The sequence below is a fragment of the Gopherus flavomarginatus genome, chromosome 14 (genome assembly GCF_025201925.1).
Source record: "Gopherus flavomarginatus isolate rGopFla2 chromosome 14, rGopFla2.mat.asm, whole genome shotgun sequence".
Taxonomy (NCBI): domain Eukaryota; kingdom Metazoa; phylum Chordata; order Testudines; family Testudinidae; genus Gopherus; species Gopherus flavomarginatus.
Window position 1 is genome coordinate 32,604,278 of NC_066630.1, and position 17,066 is coordinate 32,621,343.

The 17,066-nt window shown below is 40.9% G+C and overlaps 1 protein-coding gene across 3 annotated transcripts in view; it reads left to right on the forward strand.

Annotated features, from left to right (window-relative positions):
- The window catches only part of LPCAT2 (lysophosphatidylcholine acyltransferase 2), a 76,198-nt gene extending 59,426 nt beyond the window's left edge, over positions 1-16,772 (forward strand). The window contains exons 15-18 of one of the 3 annotated variants that reach the window (XR_007769315.1): positions 6,677-7,814; positions 8,781-8,959; positions 14,462-14,673; positions 16,488-16,772. The gene's annotated coding sequence lies outside the window, so the exon portion shown is untranslated. Of the gene's footprint in view, positions 1-6,676; positions 8,344-8,780; positions 8,960-14,461; positions 14,674-16,487 lie in introns of those variants that run through there. The other 2 variants (XR_007769316.1, XM_050922703.1) reach the window with 2 other exon arrangements.
- The last annotated feature ends 294 nt before the right edge of the window (positions 16,773-17,066 follow it).

A 17,066-nucleotide genomic window follows, 5' to 3' on the forward strand; every position in this document is an offset into this window, starting at 1 on the left:
TATGACAGTTCCTCAGATTTGTCACCTACAAAAGCCGGCTCAGGTTTGGGAATCTCCCTAACATCCTCAGCCGTGAAGACTGAAGCAAAGAATCCATTTAGTTTCTCCGCAATGACTTTATCATCTTTAAGCGCTCCTTTTGTATCTCGATCATCCAGGGGCCTCACTGGTTGTTTAGCAGGCTTCCTGCTTCTGATGTACTTAAAGAACATTTTGTTGTTATCTTTTGAGTTTTTGGCTAGCTGTTCCTCAAACTCCTCTTTGGCTTTTCTTTTTCTAGTGGGTTGCAATAAGTGAAACACCACACTGTAGAGCACTGTAACAATTGGGTTACACAATGGGAAGCTACCACAGCTCAAAAGGTATAGCCCTATACATTAAACAGAAAAGGCCCACAAATGGTTGCAGAATGTAGCCGGGGTTCCACCATCCACTGGAGAGAATTAATTGAGCACAAGAGACACTAACTCAATATATGCACAGCTGGTTGCTGTGCAAGAAGCAAATAAATTAATTTCTAGGCATCCTCAGGGCTTCTGGGAGCTTTCAAAAGACAAACTAAAAGCAGTTTGGAGTAACCAGGCACTATATCTAACTAAGTGGCAGAGGGACGCTGAAAGTTATAAAAAGCCATGCTAAAATAAAAGAAACAGTCCTCAATCTAGCATTGAAGGACAATACATTTATATTTCAGTGCAGAGTAAGTAAGAATTCAACAGCAGTGGACCCCTGGTACATAAGACACTCATCTTGTGGTAAAATGGACATTATTTTGAACTCTATTCACTTCTTATGGGGAGTGATTCATCCAGTTGTCAGGCATCCACTGTGCTCCGTTAGCCAAGCAACATGATGATGTCAAGCCAGCTTAGATGGAAACAGAGAGAAAAGAATGCCAGCATGCCTTAACCAGGCTGCTTCACAGAGATATTCAACAGCAATAGTGATTACGCTGACCAGCACAGGAGTCCATACACAAGGGCTTCCAGCCTGATGAGAAATTACACACCTCTGATGGAACCCCACCCTGAAAGAACTGAACAGGATCAGTGAGGTCAGTAACACATTGATGGCTAGCAGACAAAGCAACTGTTAGATCTAATACTTTCTCTATAGCCATCTGCCTAGCATGAACCACAGATGCCAAACCAAGTCCTGATTCACTATTGCCTTCTGGCTTCAGCTATTTCTGAGATTGTGCTTTGTTTTGTTTTCACTGTGGAGTTTTTGCACTTGCAGCAACTAACCCTTCTCCTCCAGCACACATTCAAACCCTCCCCTCCAAAGCCCCACACTAGTTTAGCTTTTGACTGTAAAAATGAAAATTCATACCAGATTCAAAATTAAAATCCTAGGGCTTGGTAGGAATTGGCATTCATAACTGTGCAGGCAAGCATACAAGATGAAGTCACATGTAATCAGAGGATGTATCTGGTTTTAATGACATTTAATTAATTAATTTTAAATCCCAGGAGTAAGCAAACCCTTTCCAGTGAAATAACATTTATTAGATTGATTAACAATGAGATGAAGTTTGTCAGTAGCTTTTAAGATAGCAGAGACACGATTACTATACATAGAGAGGCGGAAGGTAAACATCTTACAGGCTTGGTGGCTATGTTCATAGCTTGGTTGAAATTTGGCCAGGTCATTAGTACAGGACAGATTCTGACATTTTTGTAAAGCCAAAATGCTAACAAAAAAATTAATCTGATACAAATACAGTATGCAGATAAAGTTCAAGATGTGGTACGTTCAGCGCCACAATGCAGAGAGCGTAGAAGGCTCATTTAGGGCCCTGATTCAGCAAAGCACTTAAGCATGTATTTGATCCCATTGCCATCAGCCATGTGGTTTGTTGACCATGACAATAATGCAGAGCATGAAAAAAATTGCACTGGCAGATGATTATTGATAGTGCTAATCATAAAGTATCACAAACAGAATCAATACAAATGAGTGAATAGCACAGGTATTTTGATTTATCATGCATCTGACGAAGTGGGTATTCACCCACGAAAGCTCATGCTTCAAAAACGTCTGTTAGTCTATACAGTGCCACAGGATTCTTTGCTGCTTTTACAGATCCAGACTAACAGGACTACCCCTCTGATACTTGATTTATAATGTCATCCATTTAGCTTTAAATCTTTCAAAATCACTGCAACCTGCCTGATAAGACTTAAGTATAAAAAAACCCCATGTATCACCTAAAAAATTACTTCATATGGGTATTAGGGATGTTTTTCCCCAAAGGTTCAAGGTAGATTAAACCCCCAAATACCTAGTATCTTACTTTTTCAGACTATTACTTTCAGCTCATAAAGTCTATATTCAAATAACTTGACAATCCCAACTAATTGTTCCATTAAGGGTGAAATGTTCAGATAGCCAAATAATCTAATATTCATTTGATTATCTGTATAATGTTTATCTCTGCCCCCTATTTGAAATGTAAAATCAGGTTAAAATGAAGGGTTTATCTTTTAAAGGTTTTAGGGCTTTTTTATTGAGCTATTTTGTTCTAAGCTGAACAAACATGTAGATCATCATGTCAACCTATTGTGTAACCAGAGCTTGAGTATGTTATCCTATTAAGGCAGCTCTGTTCATTCCAGTCCTGGAATTTTATATACAAGCACTGGGCATTTTAGTATTTACACAAGTTTTGAGCCATCATTAGCCTTGATCATCATCAGACCCAATCCTGCTACCCTTACAGTACAAGGCAGGCTATTTCTCAGCTTCAGAAGAAAAGACTATGTGGCAATTTTACTATTGTTATTTCAGAGGCATCCTGAACGCTAATGTTCATATAACACATTCCTATAATTACCATATTATCCATTTCTAGGTTGGTGATATTTGTCCTTAAGGATGCAAAAATTACAGAACTAAAATGAAAATGAAATTATTTAAATCCCAAATCTGCTGTTAACTGTTCTCTTAAAGGCCCCGATTCAGGAAAACTCTTAAACACATACTTAAGCAACCTTCCTGAATAAGGATGCTTGCATAAAGTGGGGGTCAGTAGGTTTGTCTCATTGGGGTTTTGATCATCCCAGCTTCCCAGGCACTAAATGTTCATCTAGACAAACAGCTTACTGAGGGTTGTTCAGCTGGTGCACCATGGGATAGCTCAGTGCTTTGAGCATTGGCCTGCTAAACTCAGGGCTGTGAGTTCAATCCTTGAGGGTCATTTAGGGATTTAGTTCGGGATTGGTCCTTCTCTGAGCAGGGGGTTGGACTAAATGATCTTCTGAGGTCCCTTCCAACCCTGATACTCTATGAATCTTTCACTGTGAATTAAACACAAAGTGCAATTCACCATGTGCAAAAGTAAACTGGTTTGTGGGTGTAAAACTCCCCTTCCCAGGGCAGGTTGGCAGGAATGGGGGAGAGTCTGGGCTGGTGTGGGGATGCTCCTGGGAGAAGAGTATTTAAACCCCAAGGATTCAAACAGCATGTGTGTCACCACTCTACATCATGAGATGGGCTTAAAAATGAAACTACGTTAGTTTGAGGTCTTTGTCTTACTGTTCTTGGTGACTTTAGCACTCACAGTTTCTAGCTTCTCTGCAGTCTAGAGGTTAGAAACCTAATTATTTAAGAGATCTGGGATTTTCACAATCCCATGGACACAGGAGCTGGAGCTTCAAGACGCACACATTAGCTATTCAGAAGACTTGCATTAAAGCAGTTGGTAATCATGGTATAGACCAGCAACATGTTACTAGCTGTTCTGGGATGGGGGACAGGCGGTGAACAGGGAAGGATTTGTGTGTCTGGCCCTGGTGTGACACAACAACATGTTACTGTCAGGAATTGTCAGACTGGATCAGATCCAAGGTCCATCTAGTCTAATGTCCTGTCTCTAACAGTGGCTGATACCAGATGCTTCAGAGGAAGATGTCAGACTCTCGCAGCAGGCAGATGTGGGATAATCTGCCCTTCACATAGGTCTCAGCCTGGGCTCAGAGCATGTCTCCACTGCAGCTGGGCGGTGTGATTTCCCCCTGTGGATAGACTGGCTCACATTAGGTCCACTCTAGCTAGTGCACTAAACACAGTAATGTGGACATTGCAATGTGGGCAGTGGCTTGGGCCAGCTACCTGAGCTCAGACGCAGAGGGCTGCTTGAGCTTGACTCAGGTGGGTCTCCTGAGCTGCTATTTTTAGCATGGGAACTCAAGCTAAGCTAGCTCGAGTCTGTTTGCGCTGGGAATCACACCTCCCTGGTGCAGTGGAGACATACCCTAAGGCTGGGTCTACATTGCACAGTTAATCAGGTGATTCGCACTCAGGCCTGGGCATCTAGTCTAGTCTGGATGTGAACAAAGCCATAGCACTATTAGTGTGTCCGCACTGTTTCTAGATGCACCTGCGTATGTTTGGAGGCATATCCCAGGGATCTTTGTGCTGAACCCTAGCATTGTATCAATTGCAGAACGTGTCTGTCCTTTGTGGGGAACTGTGGGAAGGCAATGGAGGACTATCAGCACTCAGGTCATTTGGCCTATATCCTCACTGCAAAGTCACTAGGTTTCAGCCAACACTCAGACTCTGATTTAACCTACACTGCTTGGATCAACTAGCCTAGGTTTAAAGCATCTCCAGAGGTTTTTGTGCGTGGACGGGAGCGAGGTTAAGCCTAAAACTCGGGTAGAAGCCCAGGTTAACTCTGCAGTGCAGACATACCCTTAATTAGATATTGGTTTAAGCCACAGAGCTTATTACTATTAGCTGTGTTCTAGTGGCACAAAAGAGTCCTAAATATTTAACATTAGATCAGCTCTGTTTTTTTTTTTTTTTTTTAAAGTGCCTTCTTTAAAAAAAAATCCCCACAACTTTCCCTGCTGTTTCTGGACATTACCGCTCCAAATGTTTCCTAAGCATCGGACATTATGCTACAAGCAAAGTGATGCAAATTAGACCTTATTAAAGCAAGGGTTTCGAGACTATAATTGTTCAAGAAGAACAATTTTCTTTCCAAAGGTAAACAACAGCCTTGCAGACTAAGTTAAGGCCAAATGCACGTAAGACTGTGTTTCTGCTCATACTTCCCTATATCAAAGATTTTAGGAAAATTCAAAATGTTTGCTTAAAGTGTAAAAAAGAAAGTGAACAGGAAAAAGTGTAGGAGACTAAAAGAAATCACTCAGCACTGCTGACAGCTTTTAGGGCAGATGTTTTCTTCAATGCAGGACGCCTTTTTGAAACTGGAGATAACTAGCCATGAAATAGAGCAGCTATTCAAAGGAGAAACGGCAATGAGTGGATGAATCACTCCCCATAATAAGTGTTGAGGCTATGCACATTGCTCTTTGAATGTAAACCTGCCAGTCTTGAAAGATTTTCTTGAACTACATTTCTTAGACCACTTGGTAGTTAAAGCCTTTGTAACAGAAAATATTTGAGAAAGGAAAATGAATATATTTAATACATATAAATAGCAACAGGTAGAGCAATGATGTAGCAATGATGTAGTTCCATACAACTGGAACATAGGTTTGAACTCGTTCCAACTCAAACTCAACCCAATCCTAGAATCCCCTTTGAAGTAAGTGTCAGTCTTAGTTTTTTCCCATCTTTGCCTTTTCCACTTTAAAAGTAGGAAAGGGATCCTTAAACTTTTCCACTGTGGACCATTTCTTAATAGAAAGATTAACTTGTGGAACTGAAAGGACTCTCCAGGCATGAACCTTGTCATAACCTTAGTCCCAGATTTGGACCTTAGCGTCCAAAATATGGGGGTTAGCATGAAAACCTCCAAGCTTAGTTACCAGCTTGGACCTGGTACTTGCTGCCACCACCCAAAAAATTAGAGTGTTTTGGGGCACTCTGGACCCCTGAAAAACCTTCCCTGGGGACCCCCAAGACCCAAATCCCTTGAGTCTCACAACAAAGGGAAATAATCCTTTTTCCCTTCCCCCCTCCAGGTGCTCCTGGAGAGATACACAGACACAAGCTCTGTGAATCCAAACAGAGTGACTCCCCCTCTCCGTTCCCAGCCCTGGAAACAAAAAGCACTTTCCTCTTCACCCAGAGGGAATGCAAGATCAGGCTAGCAAATCCAACACACACAGATCTCCCCCTGATTTCTTCCTCCCACCAATTCCCTGGTGAGTACAGACTCAATTTCCCTGAAATTTCCCAGTAAAGAAAACTCCAACAGGTTTTAAAAAGAAAGCTTTATATAAAAAGAAAGAAAAAATACATACAAATGGTCTCTCTGTATTAAGGTGACAAAATACAGGGTCGATTGCTTAAAAGAATATTGAATAAACAGCCTTATTCAAAAAGAATACAAATCAAAGCACTCCAGCACTTATATTCATGCAAATACCAAAGAAAAGAAACCATATAACTTACTATCTGATCTCTTTGTCCTTACACTTAGAAACAGAAGATTAGAAAGCAGAACTACTTCTCCAAAGCTCAGAGAAAGCAGGCAGACAGAAAAAGACCTCAGACACAAAATTCCCTCCACCCAAAGTTGAAAAAATCCGGTTTCCTGATTGGTTCTCTGGTCAGGTGCTTCAGGTGAAAGAGACATTAACCCTTAGCTATCTGTTTATGACAAACCTGAGAAGGGAATGATCAGGGCACAGAGCTGAAGTGAAACTGAACTATTAACATGATACACTTTTAATTAATGCTGTTAATTTTATTACAGCAGGACCTAGAAACGCTACCTGAGACTGAAAAGCCACTGGACTGGCATTGTATCAACACACAGTGAAAGATTCTCCCTCCCCTGAAGAGTTTACAAACAAGGCAAAGAGAGAGAAGAGAAACAGTCACAGAGTGGCTAAGTATTTGCCTGAGGTCACACTGCAGGTTATTGGCAGAGCTGGGATTAAAAGCCAGATCTCTTGATTCCTGGTTCAGGGTTCTACCCACTAGACCATGCTGTCTCTCTGAAACTCGAAGAAATAATCGAACTCTGACCCCTCTAAACGTGGGGTAAGTTCAGCATGAGATCAAAACCACAATGCGCAAGGAGAGAGCAGATCAAATAGATTAGATTGTTTATGCCAAGAGGGTGCATGGTTTTGCCTTATATGCTACTTTGAGCATCAGTGTTTCTCTTTTTAAATGCCTGCCCTTCTCACCTGCAACTGTCTCTGCTTTGCTTGCCACCTCGAGGCATTTCCAGTTCACCAGAGACTGATCCTGTCCACTGTGACTGTACTATCTGAGATATTGCACCCCAGAGTCTCTGCACAGTTCATGTAGGATCCGTGCTCTGGCAGGCAAGTGTCTAAGGAATGTATCACATGCCCATAGAGTCCAATCTGATTTTCAGTGAAGTCAGTGTTGGACTTTCTATGGGGAGGGTTGGACTGAAATCAGTCTCATGTTAGTTCATTTCTCAACCTGTGGTGGGGTTTATGAATTCAAATATTTCATGTCAGTCAAACCCTTCTGCCTTTTCTCCTCAGGTATCCTTGCTATTTTCCCCATACAGAATCCATCTACCTTTCTTCAAAGACTCAGACTCTAAGTCATTGTTTTCTAAGTTTGTTAATATTTTCCTGCCCATATCACAGAAGAACCTGCCAAGAGAAATATCTCGGCTGGAAAACAAAGAAGCAGAACTTGGCATGCATTCATCCCAGTTTGGGTGGATAAATAAACAGTAGATCAAATATTGGTGGCGGGGGGGGGAACTGTTTATTCCTAGCGGGTTCATTTCTTACGCACACATCTCTCCCACAGCATGGGGACAAGCACGTCCTATGGAAGTGTGCACCACTGCACCTGGGAAAGGGCTATTGCTGTCAACTGGACAACACATTCTCTCTTACAAAGTGTGTCAGCCTCTTGGGGAAACGCTATTAGTTTGTGTAGTATGGTTAAAATAGATTTAAGAAATTAAGCCAGCCAAAACACACCCTTTCAGAGTGGCATGGTGTGAGCACAAACATTACTGTATCCTATGAGATAAGTGGGCCATCTATTCTTGTATTCTATCTCCAAAAGTGGCCATTATGCCAGACATTGAACAAACACGTAACAGATAGATAGCCCCTGCCCCACTCAGTTTACAATCCAAGTACAAGACTAGTACAACCCAAGGATAAGACAACAGGTGGATGTTGGCTTCAGACAGCCAGACAGGGAGCACAAGGAAACAACGTTTGAGATAAGGAAGCAATAGCTGAGATGCTTTTACTATGCTGATGACATGTACCTCATTGGATACAGACAGTGCTATTGAATGTCATACCCAAAGGACAGGTGAGAACAAGACACAGAGGGGAGGAACAGCTCAGTGGTTTGAGCACTGGCCTGCTGAACCCACGTTGTGAGCTCAATCCTTGAGGGGGCCATTTAGGGATTTGGGAATTGGTCCTGCTTTGAGCAGGGAGTTGGACTAGATGATCTCTTGAGATCCCTTCCAACCCTAATGATCTATGATTTTATGGACAAGAATAGAGGCTTGAGGTATCTGGCTGAAGCTCCATGCAGATGAGTCTGAGGTGATGCTTGTTGGCTGACAGTAGTAAATGGAAGATACACAGAGGAGAACGTCTTTCCTTTCTGTTGAGCGTGTGCTCCTGCCATTTGTTGCTAGCATTCACTATCTAGGGATGGTTTGGAATTCCCAGCTGCTGATTGATTGATCTTATGGCAGCAGTTTCTATGAAAGCCTCCCCCTCACAGTTTCTAGGAAAGCCCCCCTCCCTCCCTTCCACCTGCCCTGCAGTGTGTAGCCATTCCTTTCAGAAGCAGACTTTGCTACTATAATCTATGTCTTTGTCTCCTTAAACTAGACTGTATTGTACTCTGCATGGGCCTACAACTTAAATCTACCTGGAAACTGCAGCTGATACAGAAAGTGACAACTCAGGGGAGAAAAATAAATCCATCCATCCATTCTCTGAAGGGCCCTATAAGTTGACATTTCATGTAAGTCCCAGAAGAGGCCTCAGATCTTCTTGCCTAGGCAGAGGTAGGATAGCAGCTTTTATCTTATTTTATACTTATGAGTAAAAGAGGTCCAATCCCAAATTCTAAGTACACCTTTAACATGGACTTTAAAAATCATACAAAACTTATCCATACCGAACATCAGCTTTTCCTCACTGCCTGGCTCAAATGAAAGTTAAACTGGTACATTTTAAAAAGCAAAAGATACACTACCAAACTCAAAAATCACTGCCTCATCTCCATTCCATAAAGGTCTGAGACACACCTCCCATTCCAGAACCAGTTCTGGTTCCATTCCAGGCAGTGTTCTCCTCCATGTCTCTGAAACTTATTTCCTTAAGCTGCTCCTCACTAGCTGAGGCATTTTCCTGCCAATGCACTTCTGACCATGGGATGATCGAGATGTACTCAACCCTCCCCCTCCTGAATGAGAGAAACTGCCAACATTTTTATCCTCCAGAATCAATGATTGTTCTGTGATAGAGGAGACTTCACACAACATCAAAAGGGAAGCATTTAACTTTACTGTGAAGAAGCATGCTATTTGCCATGGAACTAACTACAGACAAAGATATTGGTTAGAAAATTTAAAACCTAGCGAATGACATCAGTTTAGAAAAGCAACATAGCATGTGCCAAGCCATATATAAAACAGAAACTGCTGACAAACATAAGATCCTAACAACAAATCCAGTTTAATAGATGCTAACAGCTCGATCCTGCAAGGTGCTGAATACTATGGCCTAGATCCAGTAAAACACTTAAGCATGTGTTTAATTGTAAGCATAGGACTAGACCCATTGACTTAAATTGAGTCATGTGCTTAAAGATAATCACATGCTTAAGTGCTTTTCTGACTAGCCCCCAGAGGGCTCAGCTCCTTGTAGGACTTAGCAGCAGATTTTTTTGGTGCCAGATACCATGTTACAATGATGATCACCTTAGAAATACATACATCATGTAATACTTGAGAACGTACAAAGAGTTTCTGAGCCATCAGCCAAGACTAGGACCTAGTAGATATCCAGAGCCATTCAGGGTACAAAAACAGAATAGGGAGTAGTTACTCATGAGTCTAAAATCATTAGTTGTGCTTTTGAAAAATTCTGTATCTCCTTATATATGTCAAGAACTATAAATAATTCAGGGAAAAAAAATCTTTTTTCAGTCAATGCTTTTACATAACTTGACCAAGGAATAATCTACTAAGATTGACCACCCTTTCACAAATGAGGAGATTTTGGATGTGATAATACATTGTGGGTCTGAAAATCACCTGGCCCAAACGCTGCCACTTACTATTTATATGCCATTTCCCTGGAAATGTTTAATTTTGCTATGCAGGAGGGAAAATGGCCCCAATTATTGAATGAGGCTACTATTACTTTATTATGTGTTGCTCATTAGAAATCCACTGAAGGGCATCTCAAATGGAGCAAAGGCTTTATTCATTTCAAATCTCAAGGGTCTTGCAGGACTAAAGGGTGGACATACATCACATTCATCAGGACCAGCCCAGTTATGTCTCTAGCTGCTCCACCTAAGATAGCCTTTGAAGGGAGCTATTTAGCTGCCCAGTCCCACATCATTTTTTAAGGATACTGCAACTGCCACTTAATTCCTGGATTAGAAGCTATTCTACTTCTATTTGGATTCTTACCATGGTAGCTAAGTACCTTTCAGAATTAGAAAAATCAAACAACTATTTAGGTGTAGGCCAACAACAGCTCAAGATTTTCAAGGACTTCTTCTCCAGAAAGTTGTATATAAACAGGAGGAAAGACTGAGGAATTTGATTTACTCTGAGAGCTATTTATTGGCCACTCATTTGGGAAGAACGCATGACTGACCTGACCTTGGTCCACTCCATTATGTATAAAGCAGGCTGCATGTGGTAAGTAAAGCTGTTGGATTGATTTTAATAAAAAGGCAGGAAAGAAACCACAAAAGGGATTTTGGTTTAGATAATCAGAATGTAATTACCCAAAATATAATACAGGCAGGGCAATAGAGTTATAATACATGTTGTTTAATGATGTAAGTTGGTCGAGTCCTCCAGATCCAGACTTTGGGCCTGCAGAACATATGGCCGAGGGACTCCAGATTTCATTTGACAAAAGCTTCTAGGCTCTTTTATGGTGAAGCTAACCTTCAAAGCTAAATCATAAGGTTAGATGTTTGTCCAGGTTATTTCCCTTTAAATATAGTTATTCACAGTCTCTGCCACAGTCGCCCTGCAGTCCCCCAATTTTGCTGGACCAATTTACATGTGGGGGTGAGCCACCAACAAAGCAAAAACTGCTCTGGACTTTCTCCTGGGCAACCACCTGCTGCTAAGCCAGCATGCTGCTTAGGTAATGCAGCCACTAAATGAAAGAGCCAACTTAGCTCCAGGCAAGACAGAAACAGGAGGTGAAGTTTTCTAAAGTTACTTGGGCATACAAGTCCATTTTCACTTAGGTCCCATTGAAAGTCAGTTTTACCCAGGGTCCTCCCACCATATTCTCCTCAAGAGTAATCACCGTGGTGGGGAGAGTTGTACAAAAACAATGCAACACAGGAGGAAAGAGAGACATAATTCATGCCAGCCCAGCCATTGGTAGCAGCAGCAAGCCTTCTGGAAAACCTGAGGGGTTTGCCTATCAGTTATGAATAGATCTCCAGGAAAAAAAACATGCACAATTCCCCCTCTCCCCATTTTTGGAGCCTCACAGAAAAAGCGACACAGGAATTGAAAATTAAAGTGTGCCAAATAAAGGCTGTGTGCCACAGGAGAGAGGACAGAGCCATATGTTCTCCCCCCATCACACACAAACGATTTGGCCTAGCACTGCTCTAAAGCATTCTTTTCAATTTGCTCTCAAGACTCGCCAAGCCAACAGAGCAGGAAGGACAGTCAAGCAGCATTCACACCATTGGTGGAGAGCAAAGCTGATGTCCCAGTAATCACGCAGCTGAGCCCACATGCCACAGACATCTCCAACTTATGGATATTTGCACTTACTTAGTGCCAAGTGGTGTCCAGTCAGTATCACTACTGGCGGGGGTGGGGGGCGGATTTGCCATCCAGTACAAGATGTGTGCATGTCCTGCACTGAATGTCTCACTTGTGCAAGAGGAAATGCAGCTTGTTTATAGCACAGTAATGTTGACTTAGCGATCAGCACTGTAGCTTGCATGCTAGCAAGGCATGTAAGTATAGGTAGGCATTCTTTCAAATAATGCAGATTCTATTCAATTCCTTCTTTGTTCAACCTTGGGTTGGAGAATGCTAATGTTATTTTACTATAAAGCCATATATTGCCCTGGCAGCTTCTTCCTTATGTACTCCTGCTACAGCGAGTCAAACTATTAATTACAATTTTGGCCCCATTTTAGTTAGAGCCTGTTCTGATTTTCTTTGAATATATTCATTATCCATGAATATTTCCTGACTACTTTGAACTAAACACATTCAGCCTATAGGATACTCACAAACTGTCCACTGCACCTTTTCTCCATTCACTATTCCTTTTGGTTATCTAAACCACATGATGTTTTTTCCACTTCCAGATTGGAAGAAGTTATTTTTAAAACAGGAGAACGAATATCAAGTTGTGAATTACAAACACCAGACTTTAGGGACAAGTCTCCAGACAAATAACGTTTGCTAAAATTAGTGAAACTTTTGGCATCATAAACAAGTATGATATCTCTGAGTTCTCTTCACTAAGATATACAAGCACCCCACAAATCATAGCTCACTGAACTTGGTACTTTTAAACTCAAAAATACTCCTCAATCAGAGTTTGGTTCCCTGCCATAGGTCCCATATTGAAATATATTTTAGATCATTTGGGTTCACTTTCCACCTTCTCTGTCATGTCTTTGCTCTTTACACAACATTACAATGATGAGGAAATATACAGACAGGGTTGGATTCCAACTAACTGTTTACTAATTATATACAAACATGATGGCTATATACATGGCTATTCTGGTGGCCTCTACACTAGAAAAAAAGGAGGCCACACATTTTTAAAAGAGACACTACCCAATACACTACAGCCTCATTCCAGATTGGTTTCTGGGGTTATAGAGCCATGTCAGGGTGTGCCTGACTGCCATAGCAATGGGATGACAAATGGCCTTGCCCACCACAGGATTATAGGAAAGCCAGGAAATTGGAGGTTTTAAAAACAAAATTATTAAAACATCACGAAATGCCACACACCAGTGACCCAATCATCATCTTCGTCTGTGCTCTCTTCCCTCTTTTCTCCACAGGAGTGAGGTGAGTATATAAGACCCCCAGTCTCCTCCCTTTTCCCCAGCACATTCAGTATTTTGATGTAGGATAAGACCCTCTTGCAGGCCTTTCCTTGCCCCCACTCTGACTGATAGAGTAGCTAAGTGGCTTACCACTCCAAACCCTTTTCTGAATAGCCACTCTACTAGCTCCATGAGCCAGACACTCCGCCCCCCACCCCCTTTTCTTCTTACATAAGAGAGCACACCTATATTGGAACCTGCCCTGGTCTATTGCCTTTAGATGTGGGAACCATTCATCCTCCTAACAGTAGGAAAAAGGGGATCGTACCCCTCTCCAAGAGCTCTAATCCCAAGCCCTAATGAAAGCCATCCTGGGAAAACAAGGCATGTTTGTTTACAAGGACTCTATGAGAGCTCTGCTTGGAACCCAATCACAACTAGCCCAAGGACAGTGTGATGAGGAAACACAGATTTGGTTTGTGGCAGTATTGGCGTGTTATTGTGATAAATTACAAGTAGTGGAGCAGATACATTCCAGAGGAACCCACCTGCGGCTGGTTGGCAGGGAACAATTCAGCAGCTGCTGCTGCTATGGCCACAATGATCTGTCAGTGATTATGTTTGTAGGGTACTTCCATCACTGTTTGAAGGGCATGTCATGCATCATTTGTCACAGCTCTTTGCTGGTTATGCAAATACTGTACTGAGAGTACCATCAACAAATGATTAAGGATAAGTTGCATCCCTCTATTCTAATCTCTATTTTCCTCCTGCATCTCTGTCTTGCGCTGCAGGAGACAGCTGGTCCCAGTGACAAACAGAGATGGAGAGTAGGGCTTGAATAAGAAATTTGGTCATAGGCTAAACCTTGCTAAAATAAAACATAAGAAAGTTGGTTCAGCCTTATTAGCTCCACGCTTACACATATAGTACTGTTTATAATTGCTTAGTCTTATTTTAGGAGCATGCTTTTTCATTACTAGCGTACACAAAATTCTCATCAAAGTCAATCCAGAAGCATGCAGGATCAGGTCCCAGTTGGGGATTGGGTCCTGACTCAGCAGTAGTAATCTGTTATGTACGCTGGAGAGTGAATTAAGAGAAGGTATGTGTATGTGAGTGGAGTTCAGTACAAGATTGGGTGGTATGTGTCCACTTGAAGATGGTTGGTTCATTCTGCCGTGTCTCATCCTACCTGTATGTTCTTTTAAGGATTTGTATGTTTGTTGTTTGGTGACATTTTATTTTGTGTTTAATTTGGGATGGAATGGAGTTTGGAGTTATTGCAGCAACTAGCAATATATGGGAACTGAAGATGTGTCTGATCCAAAATGCTGAAGCTGAATGCACCGCAGCTTTGGAAATCCAGTTTTTGTGCCTCAGGCCATTTCCTAGTCTGAAGATATCTGCTCAGCACCTCTGTTTGTTTTGTTCAGCTTTTCCTTAATAAAAATGAATGATCAATTATAAAACATTTTGCCAAAGGTAAGTACCACTCAACTGGATCCAATCTTTGTTAGAGAAAGAAAAAAAAAACTTTTCTTCCAGTTATGTAATACAGAACATGTGCTTATGCTAATGTTTCAGACAGGAGACATTTTTGTTGGTTTCAATGTCTGGAGATGTTTTAAATGACAGACATTAGCATGCCACATGCTGGGTGTACTACCGCCCAAGGTAGATAGGACAGAGGACTCAAGTACATTTACGGAACAAATTTGCACAGGTACTAACCTCATTACCTTCTGCACCAACTGCAAGGCATAGTTCTTTGACCTGCCTCCTCTTTAGCACACACATAGTAGGGTGCACGTGTAAAAAAAAAAAAAAAAACGTACCAAAACAAAAACACTACACTGCACACATAATTCTCCCCTTGGGGAGAATATGAAAGACAAAGATGGTAGTCATGTTACTTAATGCACTACTGGAAGGCACTCAGAAATTACAGAGATGGGATGGGGTAAGAAACTATATAGAATAGAACAGAATCAATTGCAATGAATACATTCTTTACTGAGACTCTGACACAAACAATAATATATAGTTCTTTTTTTGACCTTCAGTTCCCAAACATATTAAACACAGTCTGTGTTGCCTAGTATCACCACGTATGGTCTCCAGAAGACCTATATACATTTAAGCAAAAGTAGAAAGTGACTTCTGATTGCATGACACTTCGGAATTGTTGGATATAAATGCCAAATATGCCAAACATCAATACTTTGATTAACAAAGTGATGAATCACTAGTACAAGGTTAATAGCAGTTTTCTGAGCATTGTGAGCAAATATGGGCCTTGCTTTGAAAACAAATAACCAATATTTGAAAAGACAGGGCTCCAAATTTAACAACATGACAAACGTGGGCAAGCTCAGTTCTTCACTGGAAACCAGGAAAGAATATCTGCCTTAACAGATATAACAGACCCATAACTTGTAGTGGAGAGCAGAATAAATGTTGTTTAATTAACTGGGACTGCAAACTAAACTGATTAAGTAACCAGTTCCAGAGGAACTTTGAATGTATTCAGTACAGCAGTGTTTTAAGAAGGAAGTTAATTTGTTTGCATCTGAATGTTGGCTTTTGCTGAGTTTTACCCCCGATAGCTTTCCTCCAACAGGACTCTAGTATTAAACAAGAGAGAAGAAATCCTCCATCAGTTGCAGCAAGTTAATATCAGCACTGACACTATAAGCCTCTCCTTCCAGGCCTTTATTTGACATTTTTAAAATAGTCCAGAGCTGCCAATTTCAGATCTGGATTCAAAGTCCTCTAAAGATTTGGATTTTGGTTCAATACTCATCACTTATTATCTCTGGTTACTTAGGTTATAACCTCTTTGGGGCATAGCCTCTTTTTCTCTTACATGCCTATCACAATAGGGTCCCAACCCCTGATTTGGGCCTCTAGTCTCCACTGCAATACAAATAAAAAATATCCTGGATAGAAATTTGACCTTTTAATTCCCAGCCTCTTGAAATTAAGTTATCAAGTATATTTGCTGAGAAATAAGATCCAGAGAAGGTGAACTTGTTGGAAACAGATGATAATTACATTGTATGGAAATCAACTGAGGAAGTTTTAACATGAGGGAAAATGGTGCCTAATAGTTAGAAATCTGCATTCATGTGATGTTAAGGTTGAGTTTTTATAACACCAGAGAAACATAGAATTGGGTTTCCCTACCAACCACAGCTACTCCTGCCCTCATATGCATTACAATAAGTTATTTCGCTGACCCTATCTACTGTAGGCACTTGACCCAAACTTCTTTGTGTGTGTGTTTGTGTCTGCAGCACTGATTAGAAGGAACTGAAGCAACTAGCTGTTGACTGAGACACATCTGAAAAAGTAAAAGATTTGGAAGAAAAGGAAAAGAGGAGGGAAAGACGCAAAGAAGGGGGAAGAGGAATGAATTAGAGTGATAAGTATCAATATGTATTAATCAGTTCACAGGATAGAGGAATAGTGCTTTGTTGTTACATTATTAAGTGCCTCTTATGTAGGTTTGGAAGAATGATATTTTTATTGTAAATGTCAGTAAGCATCGATTTCACCGTTCACACATAAATCAATGAAAAAATGTTTCCATTGCTAATAATCAAAATGTGCAGACAAAGAAAGAAGAATGCTTTGCGAGAATTTATTAGAGTTGATTTAAGGCTGATTACTTTGTATACTTTAACATGATGTTGACAATTTGTGTTTTATGTTTATAAAGCTCTAACTTTGTGAATCTCAGTGTCTAGGGTCATTAAATAATTGTCAGACCCATCCTGCATAATTTCTCACAACTGTGAAATTTGAAGCTGATAAAAATTGAAAAAAGAAAGCCTAAGACTCATAATTTTGCACAAATGAAAATATAAATAGAT